This window comes from Saccostrea cucullata, unplaced genomic scaffold (assembly GCF_032062105.1).
Source record: "Saccostrea cucullata isolate Sc308-1 unplaced genomic scaffold, CSIRO_AGI_Scuc_v1 ctg854, whole genome shotgun sequence".
Classification (NCBI taxonomy): domain Eukaryota; kingdom Metazoa; phylum Mollusca; class Bivalvia; order Ostreida; family Ostreidae; genus Saccostrea; species Saccostrea cuccullata.
In genome coordinates, this window is record NW_026934639.1 from 350,505 (window position 1) to 369,035 (window position 18,531).

Consider the following 18,531-nt stretch of genomic DNA (forward strand, 5'->3'; position numbering starts at 1 on the left):
AATTTTACATCCCCAGTTGTTTAATTATTTTAAAATTAAATTATAAGGAATGACTTCAAATTCTTGGCCAGATTATCGAGCGAAGTTTACGCTTTTTTATAATCCGCTTCGCGGATTATAAAGCGTAAAAAAAACCATTATCGCGGATTATAAAGCGTAAACTGAGGTCAAGAATTAGAGTCATTCCTTAAAAGTTACTGATTCACAAATCCATACATAAAAAAATCATGGACACAGTGCAAGGGTACTAAACAATGAATATTAAACATGATGTGGTGTATAGTTAATAAAACATTTAGAACTTCATGTAGTAAATAATTAGTGGAGTATACATTCCAACTATAAGTCTCTATCTTTCTTCGTTCAAAAGTTATGGCGAAGGTTAAAGTTTGCTGACAAAAAAACTATATTTAGTGTATAGGTCACAGTCAAGGTAACAAGGTCATTGACCATGGTGTCATTTGAAAGAGCTTAATTAGTAGAGTATGCATACCAAATATGAAGTCTCAACCATTCATGGTTCAAAAGTTATGGTGAAGGTTAAAGTTTGCAGACAAACAGACAAACAGATAAACAGACAAACAGACAGACAGACAGACAGGACAAAAACAATATACGCCTCGGATCTTTCGATCCGGGCGCATAAAAAGATCTCTTTCCACTCCTTCTGTATTTCTTACTTGTTTTACAGCCAAAATTAAAACAAAATATTAAGCAAGGTTTGATTGATTGATTATTTAAAATATACAATGTGTTTCCTACTGATACGTCAGCCAGAACTATATCCCATCAAATAGTTCAACAAATCAAAAATTACTCATCCTGTCTTTGAATTCAATGAGAAGCCACATCAAAAAATCAAAAATATGATTGTTACAATTGGTACCAAAGGACAGTGTTTTTTTTATTGCTGATGTAGTTTCCTTTTTTTCTGCTCTTAGCTGAGACGAGTCAAACGTTTACATTAAATTATTATGTCCTCAAAATTCCTTAGCTCCTGGCTTAAATCTTTATACAGAGACATAACTGTAAAAAAAAAAATAACTAGTTAAAGTTACGAAGAAGACTAAGAAATTAACTGTCCATATAATCACTACCATAACAGTAGTTTTAATAGGTATTGGGTATATTTACTAGATAAGATTAGTAAATCTAGAATTGATAAATAACCGGTCGGTAGGGGATGCTCACTCCTCCATGGCACCTGATCCCACCTCTGATGTTTTGGAGGTCCGTGTTTGCTCTCCTCCTATTTTATATTGCTTTATGGACTTTGATATTGAATACTGTTCGTTATCTCCATATCCTTCATTTCACTGGGTATCTAAGTATCTATACTACCCCCGCTTCACAACTTACTATCTTAGCTAGTAAACTGAAAGATTACTTACCGGTATCACGACAAACTCTTTAGGAGGCACACTAGTTAAATTCATTAGGTTTTCCTTTCAGCGACGAATAATGTGAAGTAAACAGCGATCGATCTGAAAAAAAGTTGTAAACAATGCAAATATATCTAAGGGCGCAAAACATGGAAGTTCCAGATGTGGGATCAGACCAAGGAGGAAAAAACATCCCCTGTTGACCATTACATCCGCCTTGAGCTCTATCTTGTCAAATTCAGTATAAAAACATCACTTATGGTTGATCGTCAACTGACCTATTGTAGACAGGTAGATTTACACAAAAGGAAATAATTCTAGGGCTGTATTAAATGGCATCAATAAGGATTAAATATTGTTTTAAGGAAGCTCTAAACACTGCATACTAAAGAGCTCTAATTGTAGGGTATTTTTATGTTGTTAGAGTGATCTGCCCTTAGAAGTGAGATATAAAAAATGGTTATTTACAGTTAATTACACAATTTGTAATAGACTAAAATATGCTTAGCATTATATTAGACCAAGAATAAGTAATTAAATTCATTATTTCCATTAATTTTCCCAATGCAAGTAAACAACAGTGTTTCTGTTCACGCAAAGTCCCTTGTCTTCGAACATTTTTCCTGCAGAATTAAGGCAGGCTCCTTATGTTGAAAATGAATTAATTGATCTAAATATACACACTTTTATATGAAATATTTTTCTTCAAGTCCAAAAAGCACTTTTTGTTAATGTGTAGAGCTTCATTAATATATAACATGAAATAAAACATAACACATTACAGTAGAGTAGTGATGAAAAAGGATTTAATGAACTGTTCGGGTAAAACATGTACTAATTTTAGTTCATATTTATCTCTCACTTTGCTCAGTACAACATCTCATGGCATTTGAGAAACTTTTACTTATAAAAAAAAATCTGTAAAAATTAATAAACAGAAAACTCTATAATTTTATACCATATGTTACTGACATTGACTTCAGTGTACATGCCAATTTTATGGAAAATCTACCCTTCAGGTATTTTTAAGGAGCCGTCTTAAAACACAAGTACATTTACTATTGGAAAGTATCAATTTTTCGCATCTTAAAGCAAATTATACAAATACTAAAATAAACTTTTTGCTCAAATTATGACGTATGATGACTCATTTAATATTGTACATTATATACATGTATAAATGTAGGAAACAAAAATTCTACCGTCTTGTTTCAAGAGGGCGTATCTAAAAATGCCAATCCCTGCTTTTATAGAGTACTACAAAATATGACAAATGTAAAGGATTTTTACAATAAAATAATAATAAAAAATGAAAGATTATCAAATTTCTATGTTAAAAATTTCATAAAGCTTGTATTTAATACTTTTTCTTTCATAACCTTTCTATGAAACCTTTTTTAAGAGATTCAGTTTTTCATTACGTCAAAAACACACTTTTACTACGTCAAGCTACAAATCAGTTAAAAAATCGTTTTAAAAATCAATTATATTAAATTGAAATTATATTTTTCAACATGTGATTTTTCATCTCGTTAAACGTCTTAGATATTCAAGAGTATCTCCCGGAATACGTACGATATAAAAACAGCAATAGGTTTCTGACAAATACGTTGATGCTACAAAAATAACAATGACCAAATTTTTCAAATGTCCGTATTTTCGGGTACCCTGTTTATCTTTGATTTGTTTGTAGTTTGTCAAAAGATCTATCAGTTTTCGTTATCAATTTTCACCTATTCATTTCAGTTATTGCAGTAAATGCGCAATCTTGTTGCTTTACACCACTTCTAACGTAATGGTTAGTTATCAAATTAATCTTTCAGAATCTTCAGCGTGACTCCATTAATCACAAATAGCAAAATTATTAATTTTTTTGTGTGTTTATTTATACATATATCTCCATTATCTTAATTTGAATGACAAAAATCATCTAAATGATTCATTATTTACTATATGCTACAACGAATATCTACATGGCGAGGAACTAAATTATAAATAAGCAGCTCAATTTTCTTGTTTTCCCAAGTGCCCTTTTTATCCGAAGATCAAACTACAGCAATCGTGACGAGAACAATATTCGTTCTTTACTTTCTACCGTAGAATACCCACCTGCTAAGTTTTTGATCATCAATTCTACAATGTATTTATTTACTTTGGCCGGATGGACTATGCCATATTATCCATATTTTATGTAAAATTATACTGCAGTGGCGAATATCGGATACGCAGCCGGTCCCTTCATTTTAATGAGAATGCATGGCCAACATTGCCATAAGATAAAAACAAAGTGACATTTGCCCCCCCCCCTTTTATTTAAAAATATAACATACTTTAGGACCGAGGATAACAATAATTTTGTGTTTCCTGTGAATGTTCTCTTTGGCATTTGAAGATGCAGCAACCTCTTATACATCAAATCGTACGTTGACGATCTTAAATGGATGTTAAGTCCTAGCAGTGTTTTTCTCCATCTCATCTGTGAATGTGTTTTGTCATATATTTATATCCTTTAGCTGATATCGGTGCTGATATTGGTGAAAATATCACCAACAGACCACATCAGGTCTCAAACGAAACACAGAGAATGAAACAATTACTAAACAGAAAAAAATACAGGTTATGCATATTACTACAGAGTTTTCTTTTTTGTTGTTTTCATTGATAGCAAATGTAAGTGGGAGCACCCTGGGAACTAAGATTGTTTTAATCATAGTTTATATAATTGCGGAATTGTAACGTCTTTAAAAATTTTCAGGTCAGCGTCAAATTTTCTTTTGGTTTGGACTATGCCTATTTTATTAAATTCTTGATTCACCAAAAGCAACACGCTCTTTAAATACAATTGCTGTATATTTTAGCCACCTGTATAAGTTTGCCTGTACTGAAAGGAACAATTTATTTGATTATGTTCAAGCATAATTCGAAAATTTGTACAATTGGGAAAGACAGTAAATTAAGTTTCATATGAAGTCCGCTAGCAAAATAAACAATCATCTCAACAAACAGTTCCTTGATGCAAAATTTCTATTTCTTGTGCTCGTTTGGAGTGAGTTCAAAGTTTTTAAAGTTCATTATTAGTACACATACTTTTAAGGATATTAATGGTGCATAGTTTTATACGAAGAAGGAGAACATTCAATTGGGCTGAAACACGTCTTACTTGAAGTCCATTCAAACAATAGATATCGGGAACAGAACGAACACAGACCGTAAAAAATCAGAAGACGAATCAGGTGCCAAGGGGGAGTGAGCACCCCCTGCCGACATGTCACATGCGCACTCCTTTCGACAAGTAATCCTTGTCATGATTGGGGAAAACCCCGGAAAAGTTCTTTAATCTCATTAGCAGACCTATTTTTGTATTCATATGAAGCAGATTTTGTCCAAAATCTTTTACGTGAAAAGAAGAAAACATTTGCCGTGGCCCTAAACTCGAAATTGAAATATATCGACGATGAATTTTCAGTTAAAAATGCTTATTTTCATTCTTATGTCGATGCGATATACTAGTATCCCGGAGAGCTTTGGGTAAAAGATACCTCAGAGTCTGATACATCTGTTTCATCTTTATATTTCTAACTTGAAAAAGAAATTTTTGATAATTTAACAACAAAGCTTTATGATATACTAGTTTTAGGCGATTATTTACCCAATGACTTGACGACGGATTTCCCGTTATTTCATAATCATGACAAGGAAGAGCGGATGTGACCGGTCAGCAGGGGACCTCACTCCTCTATGGCACCTGATCCTACCTCTGATGTTTTGGATGTCCATGTTTTTTTCTGCTCCTGATTTGTATTGTTTGATGGACTTTTGATCTTAAATACTGTTTGTTATCTCCTTATTACTCATTAACTGACACATTATAAATTTACACTTTTTGTATGCAATACTAGTACATGTAACTAACAGGCTCTCTGAATGATACTAATTGTTACAAATGCATCGACATGAAGCTAAGACTATTTGACAATTTTATTCTTTAATAACATTGATCATGCATTTGAATAGTGAAAATAGCGAATAGTAGTAATCTCATCAATTTTTAAAGTTCATTGTCAATACCTGCATAATGTATTTTAGGGCATACTTCTACAGAAAAGCTTAACAAAATATCATGAAACCTTAACATTGTAAAGGAAGCTATTTATATAAAACCTTTTTTTACTCCTCACCTATTGAACTACTTGCTTTTATGAGCTATAAAGCTAAATCTCTTCTATATTCTACTTATGATAACAACACTTTATATCTTCTTGCTGGGCCCTTTCTTGAGGACATGACTCAGTTTGCTTCTGAAAAGGTTGAGGGTCACCCAAAAAATCGCATATATGTTTGAAAGAAGAGGATTTTCAGAGAGGTTTTATTGTTTTGACACCTATAACGACGAGGCCATGTTATGTCGTATCTTGGTAGCCTGCTTAAGAAGTGTCCAAAATTACAAGCTGTCATACATACAGATATATAGGTAAAATTTAAAGCTCCTTGAGGTAATGGCGGAAAAAGCATTTCATATAACTATTGTCTAAATTATCATGTATCATACTTAATTATTACTGATCTTCTTTAATTATACATAAATATCGAGAAACATATTCAGGGCAAAATATACCAATCATATCCACTAATTCCACTTTTAAGATTTTATCGAGTAAGATACGTATTTTAAAAGACAAAATTAGATTAGACAATATTCTTTGAAAAAATTTAGGAAAATGGCTGATAACTCTTACATGCATTGGTTAGATAAGTTTACAGATTTAGACTATTATCAAAGGTTTCTTGGAGATAAAGTATGATGACATAAGTGGGAATAATATACATTTATGTATATAAAAAAATAACACATTCAGAACTCAAGAATAATGAAAACGTTTGAAGGATTTCTTCTGGATTGAATTGACTTACCTATAATTGCCACAGTTTAAGTTCACTGGTAACCCCCCAATTTCCTGACTTTTGAATAAATTCGAACAGCATATTTTTTAAAATTTCAAATTAAAAGCTTCAGAGATTTTTATGATAAACTTAAACTTAAGTGACGCGTTAAATCGTTATCACTGACAATGCATATAAATAACCTACTGTACTGGACGTATAATGTCTGTGTATCTCTTTTGATTTACGTATATCGTGTTACGGATGCTTTCTCTTACGATTAGTTAGGATGGGACAAACGAGTAAAAAATCAATACGATGAGACTGAGTGTATGAATACCTCAGTTCACCCGTTAGAAACAAACAGAAAAATCAATCGTTCAATGCAATATTAATGAAACTTTCACTGATGTTTTCAAAAGAATATAATAATGTTTAATTATTTCATATTCAAAAGCAGAGTATGAGAACGCATCTGTCTTTATACAAATGTATGCTTATATACTATTAACGGCTATTCTATAACGAATTGAAACAAAGACGTAGAAGGGAACAATTAATTTCCAATATTCCTGATAAATAATACCTTTATATATATATGCTGCATTGAACAGATCATATTTATACTTTTCTTTCTATTGCCGTAGGTGTTGTTCATGGAGAATATTAATTGTTCCCACTTGCATTGTATCACATTGAGTTCCTTCTGACAAAGCAGGTAACATTGTCTTTGTTTGTAAGGCTAATTATTAGAGGACTTGGGATTTAATTCTACTGGTGGTTATTCAACTTAGACCAATAGCTCCCTTTCTAAGGAAGAAATTAATCAAAATCAGTTTTGAGTGTTTTGATATCACAAACAACCAAAATGAATTTGAATTATCATATCTATATTTGATTTCAATACTTCATAAAATGCTTACAAAGATAAAAAGTGGGTTCTAGTAAATGTTCTACCACACCTTCTGTACTCCTCACTAATATTTGATCAGTAGTGAAGGATATGGAGATAGCGATCAGTATTCAATATCAAAGTCCATAAAACAATACAAATTAGGAGCAGAGCAATCAACGACCTCCGAAACATCAGAGGTGGGATCAGGTGCCAAGGAGCAACAATATATTCGAAAAGCAATGTAAACCAGATGCGGATACTTAAAAATTCCTAGGAACTTTAGGAAAATTTGAATTTTGTCAAAAATCAACAGCATAAAAACTCATTACTTTTCAACTTTATATACAGTCATTCCCGTCGATAATTAAAATCCAGGCTTTTTGATGTTATTGACAGCTCCTTTTTTTAATATTATTTTATTTTAAAAATTCTGATTTTATACATGTACTCTGAAGTTGATATTCAAAAGATGCTTGAGTTTCTAATTGACAATATCTTTATGGTTTTGGGAGACAAGGACTTCTTACAAAATATTGGATTTTCCATTGGTACCAATTGATCCTCGTAATTAGCATATCTAGGTTTTCATATCAAGCAGAAGCAAACTTTGTCCAAAATTATATACTTGGAAAGAAGAAAACACTTGCTGTGGTTTCAACTCGACATTTATATATGTATATCGTCGATGTATTGTCAAAAAAAAAATGGTTATTTTCATTCTTATGTCGATACGTCCATAAAGTGCAGTTTAAATATTCCAGGAAGGAGTTTAAAAAGCTTGGGTTTAAATTCACTAAAACTTATTTCATATCTTGTGAGTTGTTTTTAACTTTTTTAGATAAATTGAAATGATCGAACTTCACATTGACTTTGATTGTTGGGAATTAAAACATTAATATCCATTATATGATTTTGAGGAATTACCTCCTTACAAAAGGAACTATGGTATAAGTAGGATAACCAATTGCAAAATTAAATCTCAGTTCCACTTCAATACAGTTAAAATGATGAGCATCAAAACCTAGCTATATACAATTTTGTGGTAAATTAAAATGATGTCTGACTCTGAATGCCCACATTTATAGAGTTTAATAACAAGCACATTATTTCTTGTGTGTGGACTAAATACATTGTATTGATTCTATTTAAGGGCTGCACACGTGTAGTTGAAAATTACACGCCAAATTAGGTCTAAACTCTAAGCAGGAAAAGAAATTAAATTTGAAAATAAATTGTAAAGTTTTTTTCACACAAGAAGATTTCGATGGTTATTATTGACAATATCTTTGTTGTTTTTGGAGACCACATCTTCCAACAATTTATTAGAATTCCTATTGATAACAGTTGCGTCCCGTTATTAGCAGACGTATTTTTTTTTATTTATATGAAGCAAAATCTTATGCGTGAAAAGGAGAAAACACTTGTTGTGGTCTTAAGCTTGACATTTAGATATATCAACGATGTATTGTCAATTAAAGATGGTAATTTCCATTCTTATATACCCAAATCTGACACATCTCTGTTATATTTGGATATTTTACTTGAAAAAGACGTTAATGGTAATTTAACAACCAAGCTATATGATAAACGTGATTACTTTAACTTTTCAATCATCAATTTCCCTTACTTATGCAGCAATATAGTTTCATCACCTGCATACGGAGTTTATATATCTCAATTGATTCGATACGCAAGAACATACTCTACGTATTAATAATTTCTAAAACGAGGTTAATTATTGACATACAAGTTGAAGAAACAAGAATATCAGCAGTTTCTTTGGAAGTCATCATTTCGTAAGTTCTATGGTCGATACAATGACCTTGTCAGCAAAAACAATTTATCATTGGGTTAAATTCTGACTGACGTTTTTTCATACTATACAAGAAATATTTCCTATACTGCGATTGGACATTGAAAGGTCGCGATAAAGTTCATCATCCGACTATGCTTTACTCTCATTGGTCAATATTTTAATGAGCTACGAAGAATTCTCTCCTCGTTCAACCACGGCCAGATGGGAAAGGAGCGTACATTTTGTCCGAGGTTTGCAACGATGCTTATCCCCCGATTTTCAGAATTAGAAGGTCAGATTATCGTAGCCCCCGTTCACACATATACGCCGTTTCTACTACGATCAGAGCATGACCGAAAACGTAGCCGATCGTGACAAATTACAGGAGAAACCTAGTGGAGTCTTCATAAGTGCTGTATAATCGAGGTATGGTCTTCATGATCGGAGACAACTTCGCTTTCGCCAAGCTTATTTTGGAAATGCTCAAAACAAGCATAGCGGGATAGTGGCCAACAAGAATCGAGAATTTGTCATATTAACGCACTTTGAAAAATGTGTATGGCTTGGTCTATATTCTTGCAAATCTTAGGTATGATAAATAATTAATTGAACCTGTATGATAACTCTTCAGTGATGAGGTCACTTCAGGATGTGAAAGTAGGTTATTTTGATTTTTCCATACTTTGAAAATTCTCTCTCTTTCTCTTAAATGTTTACTCTACATTTTTTCCTAGTTTTCATGCATGATATGTAAACAGAAATGAATTGAAAGTTTTCAGCGTTATAATACATACATCTAGTTATGTAAATACATTCATTTGGGTGTAACATAGGCATCGGTAGCGGGGGGGGGGGGGGCTTAGGCACACAAATGTTTTGCAAAAATATACATAATATAGGCATTGAAAATTGGGGCTTATCTAAGGGAGAGTTTGCTACCGACGGCTATGTACAATGTATAAGAAGAAAAAGAGTTGGGCTGAGAGACTTTCTACTCGTCTTCTCCTTGTTTTCAATGAGGTTAAACGAGTGCATGTAAATTAAAAGCTAGGTTTTTCGAAAAATATAATTATTACAAATTGTTTCTCCATTTATTACAATCTACATCTAGAATTTTTTGTTTTATACACATTTTTTTCAAAGTGCGTTAAATGTCCCCATGGTATAAAATGTTTATGTACACTCTTAACGCACTTTGAAAAAATTTTAAAAGTGTGTTGAGTGTGTCCAAAATTTAAAGCAGTTTGAAAATCTTTTTCAAAGTGCGTTGAATTTGTCCCAATTTTAAAGCACTTTGAAAAAATTGTTCAAAGTGCGTTGCCACACAGCTCTGTGTGAACAGGGGGCTTAGTGCTTTTCGCTAAAGTTATTGCAAGAATTATTTCCCAGTTGCCGCCGAACTGGAAGTAAAACTATCAAATTTTCTCTGAGCAACAAATTTTAAACTTGTATGACAGGAATATATACTTGTCAAAATTTTTATTTTTGCAAAAATTTCATAACCTTAACTTCAATGTACTAGTTGCTTACAATTTTGCCCTTAATTTGCAATACTTACCTGTCAAGGCCAAAAAAATTGTAATCGAATGTGTAATTACTCGACCGTGTCCGTTTTTGTTAAAAAGCATGAAGTTCGAGTTCCATATGTTTTTCGGGTGTATTTTTCATATTTTTTACTTCCATGTGTTCTACGTCTTTAATTGATGAAGAAAAACAGAAAAAAAGTTTGATTAAAATGCGGTGTATGTCCACACAACAATCTGAAAGTGAAGATGAAATGGCCCAAGCTGGTCGTAGTTAATGAGAGTTCTGTGTATGACTTTATTTTACTTAAAACCTTTATAATTACTGCCCGAAAAACGTTCTAAACATACCTGAATTCTTTTTAATTATTAGAAATCGCTAGATTTTTCACCAAACACAACAAAATCATCCTAAAGTTTATCCGGAAATATCAATGGAACTGGAACCAGGAGTGGCCTTCCCTTGATGTCAAACTGGAGGAATGGGGAATACATGTAATGAGACATTATGTAACTGTTGTCAGCAAGGCACAGAAAAATCAGTAAGCCCCCTTGTCATCCTAATCTCAACCCTAACTTACATGTATGGAGGTTGATTGATTGATTGTATATTGTTTAACGTCCCTCTCGAGAATTTTTCACTCATATGGAGACGTTACCGTATGCCGGTGAAGGGCTTTTTTTAAAAACATGTATGGAGGAAGATAGACCGGAGTGTGAGACAGCTTTTCCAGCAGCAGAATTTAGCAGAACTAGAGGACGACCTAGTCTCCACATAGAAAAACATTCAATAAAAGAATTTTTCTTAAAAAGCGTGAACTCTTTGAGGAACGGTTGTCTTGCTGTGAATTCGTTTGAATGGAGGATAATGCAGTATTTAACGTTGTGATTTTTTTATTCTAAGGTGCCTTAACGTTTCTGTATATTGTGTTAAAGTGCTTTAATAAAATAAATCAAGTGAGAAAAATTGTTTTGCTACTTTTTTATCCTGTATACTTATTAAATTATACTCTTAAAATAATTCAATTTAAGAGCGGTGTAGAGCAAAATCTTGCCTGGGGACTTAGAAATTTTGACTAGTATATATATAAAGGATAAACATTTTTAAAATACTAAAATTATAAATTAAAGGATTCTTGTGTAAACATGTATTCGTTAAAAAAAATTGTGTGATCTTTCTCCAATTGCTCAGTATGAGTTTGGTTGAATAATGAAGGGATTCAGACTTGTACACTTCCAAAATGGCGACCAGCGGAAGATATTGCACTTATCGAAAAACTAGTGCAAATTAATGAGTTCTTTACCTCCTCTTCTTTAAATTATAGTTAAAAATTGAGATAAAAGTTCATTGAAAATAAACTTAAGAAATCAGAATAAGAAAATTAAGTTATGGTACAAAGATGGTTCTGTAGATCACGTCATCTGGGTAAATATTATAGGGATATAGCAAGTGATACAACAAGATGAGCCATAAAACCATGCACTGCATTGACATAAGTGTAATTTATGAGGGAAAAAGACAAGGTAGAAATCTCGTGGTCTGGGTATACATAAACACAGTGAATTTGATATTTGTAAACAAGTTTGGTCATAAAACCAACGCATTTGCATTTGTAAAAAAAAAATCTGCATGGCGGTAACGAGCAGTATTTAAGCCATGGTCATAAGTCAATGCAAAATGTTTTTTAAGAATTATTAGGTAATACAAGTGTGCATATAAAGTTGAGACGGCCTTAAAACTATCTCTGTAAACTGAATTCCATTTCTATATAGTTGTTATGATCATGGTTCAATTCTATCCGACCTTGACGAACCAAATAATAAACATTTTGTGAGCATATAAATTGTTTCAATATCTCCAATTTCCTCAATTGCTTGAACTGTTGAATTGCTTTATATTATATGTACGTATGTTAATGAGATTCAACTATTTGGACCATTTCAGCTTTCATTACAAGTATACTGTAAGCGAACATGATCATTGTTGAAACTCTTTAATGATAAAAAATATCATAACGCTGAAAAAATTCATATGATTATAAATATCATAATAAAAGCTATATTCTAAAGGCGTAGAGTGACAACTTGACAAGTTTATGGTTAAAGTTTAACAAGAAACTCGAATAGAAATCGGCAAATTCAGAATATTTCAACCAAGTTTAATTTAAATGTATCACATCCGTCGTACTGAAATAAATTCTCCCACAGCTTTATAAATTGCTGAGATAACAGAAATGCCCCGGAAAATCAAGAACTTCATTAAAACATTATCAGATCATTAACATGTTGAAATGAATATTTCATTGTAAAATTTAATACTTAAAATACTTTAAAGCATCGTGTCTTGTTTGGCTGTCTTAAGAGTGTGTAATGCCTATATCATCATATAAATATCGTTTTGATAACTAAGTCAGGTTGTTCCATGGACCTCAAAGAACATTTACTCTCCACAATTTTACAGATTACAACATATTTTAATATTTTCCATTCATAAAAATTAATAAATATAATAATATATGAAAAAAACACTAAAAATGATTAACGGATATTTCTTAACACTAAAGAAGTTCAAATATTTGCAATCCATGCAGTCGATACACAAGTAAACAAACAAATTGACTTCTAGTGTAAAATAAAACAGCGTATATTGGGACCGTTTTCATTTCTCTGAAGAAGAAACCACCACCTGAACATTTAAACATATTTCATTAAATAATAAATACAGTCGTTTGCTGTCGTAAATAATGGAGGATAACCTCCTTGGTCTCAAAATGTTGTTTGAAAATGAAATTGAACTATATTTCAAACAGCATTTCGCATATGCAGAATATATGGAAATATATGGAGATAAGTACAGTATTGAAGACCAAAAGACCATTAAGTAATACAAATTCTGGACAAGAGCAAACAAGGACCACCAAAACGTAATATGTGGGATCTAGTGCTACAGAGGAGTAATTATCCCCTGCCAACCGCTCACAAGCACCGTGTGCTCCTTGACTGAATTTGCTGAGAAAGTTAGTGCATCGAAATTAGAATTGATAATGTTAATCGATACATCATCAACTTGTTTGTCAATGATTTCACTCCTTTTTGAAATTTTGTCATACATAGAAATTTTCTTGCTTATCGAATCAACTGAGAGATATATTATTCTATCTGCAAGTGTTAAAGGTATATTGCTGCATCATATAGTAAGTAAGGGTAGTTGACGATTGAAAAGTTAAAGTCATTGTGTTTATCGAATGCTTGGTTGTTAGATTACGATTTACCACTTTTTCTAGTGGTAAAATAACCAAATATGAAACATGCAGATGTTTAAGATATTTTGGTATATTTTATTTCAAACTCACTTGGATATATCGAATGGAAATAACCGTTGTTAATTGACAAAATGTCGTCGATATATACCGATATTCAAGTGTAGAGTTGAAAGCTACAGCAAGTGTTTTCTTCTTTTCAAGCATAAGATTCTAACAAATTCTGCTTCATATGAATAATAATGATCTGCAAATAATAGGGCGCTATTGGTGCCTATGGTTATTCCTAATGAGTGTTGGAAGATTTGGTGTCCAAAAACCATAATTGATGTATGGTAAACCATAAACCATAAAAAAAAAACAAATAGATATTGACAAACAAAACTATAAGGCAAATCGTCTTTTTAATACCAACCTAAAAGTACATGCAGAGTAAATTACAAAAAGGACTGCACACCCAGAATGTTTATGCATTTCTTCCCTGAAAAAAAATGCTGTATCTCCATTTGTCATCCTATCTGGACTGCGCATTATTTTGTTTTCCAACATTTAAGAAACAAATTTTAATTAATGACTGGTTTTCTCGGTCATTAGTACCGTGCTGTTTAAGTTAGTGTCTGCCGTGTAGTAGTGTTTCTGTAGTGCATTTTGAGGAACTGTAAGCAATGAGCTCATTAAATGATACCCATATAGTTATAAGGGCAAAGTCTATCTTTTGCTCCAAAATTAGTAAAAGTAAAATCGAAGGTGATCAATGGCCTTATGTAATAAAGAATCTGTGAACGTATCATTAAATTTTTATCATTGGTATAGGATGAGTTGCGGATAAGAGATGGGTACCCTTCAATATTATAGAAAAAATGGGAGTGTCAATGTTTTGCCATGCACAACCCGTAAATATAATGTTTGCGATCAAAAAGTAAAATAGAAGGTGGAGAATGGCACTATGTAACAAAAAGTCTGTGAAAGGCTTAATTAAAATCCATTCAGTGGTAATTGAGGAGTTGCAGAGAAGAGATGGTTACGGACGAATTTCTCGATCACCAAACACCCTACCGCTTCTCAAGCTTGGGTATAATAAGAATCAGAAACTCAAGCATCCTTTTAATATCAACTTCAGAATGTTTGTCTGTGCAATCAGAATGATATTAACAAAATAATTTAGCAATGGAACAATGATAAGGTAAGTAAATTTACGAGTTCTATCTTTAAAAAAATAGCCGTTAAACAAATAAAAGCTAAACTTTTATTTATAGTAGGGAATTGTTGCTTAAAAAGTTCAAAAAAATTTATGTTGTCGATTTTGGTATAACAAATTTGTTATTTCAATTTTTCCAAAAGTACATTGGAATTTCTGAGTTTCTAAACGTCCGAATTACACTTTTTTCTTGAACGTTATTTTTTCTGCTTTCAAATATTTCAGACATAATTTTGATATTGTGATAGGTTTTCTTGGTCATTAGTTTAACCAGTGCCGTGTTGTTTATATTGAATTGGTACATATATTTTTTATAAAGCTTAATAGAATACTTTCAGGTTTATATACATGTAATTAAATACATATATAATATTGATATATTGATCCCCCTTACTCTACACATGCCAGATATACATATCCAAATCGGCGTTCTGCGAGCCTACAGTGTTAAATACTTTATAGAAATACATGAACTGTGCCAGGGAGAAGAGGATAAAATTCTACAAAAGCCCAGAAAGCTCATTAAAAATTTGTATTACGAAACTCGAATCGGTTGAATGAGCCTTATGGGCTTTCGTAAAATCCTCTACCTATTAAAGGTGCTTAGACAAAGATTTGATCTTATTATTTCCTCAAATTTTCTGTATAATTTCATCACTTATATGCTGCTATTGCATTTCATACGAAAAATATTAAAACTATAATCCAGAAAAATTACAGTAGAAATGTGCGAAAGCAAAACCCATTCATATAATATTATAATGATATTAATTATGCCAAAAAGAGAGTATTTTTTTTTTAGGTAAATCGATTTTCTAGGAGAGGAAGACTGATAAGAGAAGTATAGAAGAACATACTGATTGGGCACCAAGACATATGTGTATTGGAATAAATAAATATAATGAATGTAAAATAACGCATTTCTATAAATGTACATTTTAAATTTTATATCATTGTTAAATATAATATTGCTACATACAGATGTATGTTACAAGCGAGAAGTTACAAATTTCTTACAAATGTAAAATCAACAATTATTTTTTACAAACAATGTTACACATACAATGTATCATCTTTTATACACTGAGATTACAGTTCAATACATTATGATATCATCCTTTCAAAGCCAGTCCTTGACCATGCTATCCGTTTTTTTAATGACTGATAAAGGTTATCACGAACAAAACAGAGATGGATTTACCTTTATGCCTCTGAACAATTGAACTCTTGATGAACTTCCTTACTCTTCCCAGATATACCTATGACGTATCACATCTTTTATACCTACATATATAAATAATATTATTCATTTTGGTAATAATGTATTGTTCACACCATTACAAGTAGAAATGGAAATATACAATACCAAGTTAAAGGTTACTCCAAACAACACGTACCTGCCATATGAAAAGATGACTTGTAAAGCCCTTAAGTAAATCTGCTATTAAAAAGAGCCAATAAATAATCAATAAATGTATTTGCTCATACTTATTAATTAGGAAAGTTACTGATTCACAAATCATTTAATTTCTATAAAATACTCAATTCTGATTGGCTTAAAAATCCTTTTGATAACTGCATCAATAAAATCTGGCGTGCGCTTGCACTAAAGAGCCGGAACTACTTTTCTCTGGAATGCAACCTTTCACCTTTCTATTTTATTGCTTGCAAGACTGAAAAGACAAATAAATAAAATAAAAAGTTAAATAAAAATGAAAACAAGAACACAAATATTGATGACATATAAATACATCTTTTCTCACGATATCGTCTGCGTCGGTAAAAATGAGTCAGCAAGCGGCGACATTTGATCTTGGTAATGTTGATGAAATGTTAGCTTTGGGGAACACAGAGGGTGATATAGATGATGAAGTTTTGGATTTCCTTCTAAATTCTGAAATGGACCTTCCAGCTGAGTACACGATTCACGAAATTACGGCCTCTACAAGCAACAGTCAAGCCATGGCTGAAATGAAAAAGGCTTTTGAAGAAGATCAAAGACTGCCGGTACCTCTCACTTCCACTGAAAAACCAAAACAAAGATTTAAATCCCTTACAGTTGAGGAGCTTGATGAAATTGAATCTAAAAAGCATTCTTCAGCAACCAAAGCAAAAACAAAATGGGGTGTGAAAATTTTGCAAGGTAGGCATTTAATTAATACATGTACACAAATTGAAAAAAAAAAAATTAATAAAATTCATTACAAACTGTTCAATAATAATTAAAAATAAATTTAGATTATATCTAAAAAAAATTTAATACAAGTAATTATAGATAAAAAGCAAAAAAATAGTATATAAAGTCAGAAAAATGAATAAAAAATAGACTTTGAACCAAATGAAAGTAATTTGAAAAAATAAAGGAAAAAAATAACAGTCAAACACAATTTATTTAAAAGGACTAATTAAATTGTAGATTGGAGCTTAGAGAAATTTGGTTTTCCTCTGGATTTACATTCAATTTCAAGAGAGGAACTAAATAATCATTTAAGATGGTTTTACTCTGAGGTCCAACCAAAACTGGATTCAGAAACAGAAAATAAAGTCTCGCAGCCCCAGGAATATCACAAAAACACATTAAAAGGCATAAGATCTGCGATTAACCGACACCTTAGTGACATTGGCAGAGATTTTGACATTGTTCGAGACAAAGCTTTTAAACAAGCAAATGGGGCCCTTACAGGAAAACTAAAACAAAACATGACCCTCGGTTTATCTAGACCTACCCAACACAAATCTGTGGTGTCACCAGCTGATCTATCCAAAATTTCTACATACCTTACTTCCTGCTTAAACCCCGTTATTCTACGCTACCGTGTTTGGTTTAATTTGTCCCTTCATTTTGTGTCCAGGGGATTAGAATTCCACCATCAGCTAAGTCCAAAGTCATTCCTATTCCTCAAAGACGACAATGGAATGGAATATGTATCCCTTTCGCATGAAACAAAACAAAAGAATTGGCAGGGAGGACTTGATACCCAGGAGGCCCCCCAGGATAAACGTATGTATGCAACTGGCGATCAACACTGTCCTGTTGCTGCACTCAAAACATTTATACAGCATACGGACCACCAGGCTCAATCACTTTTTAATCACTGTACGAAGGAAGCTCTTTCCTCCCCTGATTCTACAACAATCTGGTACATGGCCAAGCCCTGCAAACAATATCAATTTTCCAAATTTATGCCGGATATCTCCAGAAATGCAGGTTGTTCCAAGAAATACACGGCACACTGTTTGCGGAGCACCGCCATCCAAGCTTTGAATGATGACGGATTTGAGACCCGCCACATAATGTTCATGAGCGGCCATCGTAACGAGGCATCTGTTAGATCCTACAGCAGGGACTGTTCAACTTCACAAAAACACCATCTGAGTTCTGCCCTTGCCAAAGTTGCACGCCCGTCCTCCTGCATCTCGTCGTGTCCACCGTCTTCTTCTGATATTACGTACCCACCGTGTACCTCGTTCCCACCTGTTACCGTTCCCTCCTCGACAAATCCAGTGCTCAACGTTTCCTCCAGCACAATGCAGCATACCTCGAGTCATCGTCTGACCTCTTCTTTCATTTCCAATTCAGCATTCAACAACTGCACT

The 18,531-nt window shown here is 32.5% G+C and overlaps 1 long non-coding RNA gene across 2 annotated transcripts; it reads right to left on the bottom strand.

Moving 5' to 3' along the window:
- Positions 1 to 237: 237 nt before the first annotated feature.
- On the bottom strand, positions 238 to 16,218 carry LOC134241112 (uncharacterized). 2 transcript variants are annotated; one of them, XR_009986594.1, is made up of 3 exons: positions 16,136 to 16,218; positions 1,392 to 1,484; positions 238 to 1,026 (listed from the first exon to the last, which is right to left on the bottom strand). It is a non-coding gene; the product is annotated as an uncharacterized LOC134241112 (long non-coding RNA). The 2 variants fall into 2 exon arrangements; XR_009986593.1 differs by lacking the exon at positions 16,136 to 16,218 and adding an exon at positions 6,294 to 6,412.
- Positions 16,219 to 18,531: the final 2,313 nt, after the last annotated feature.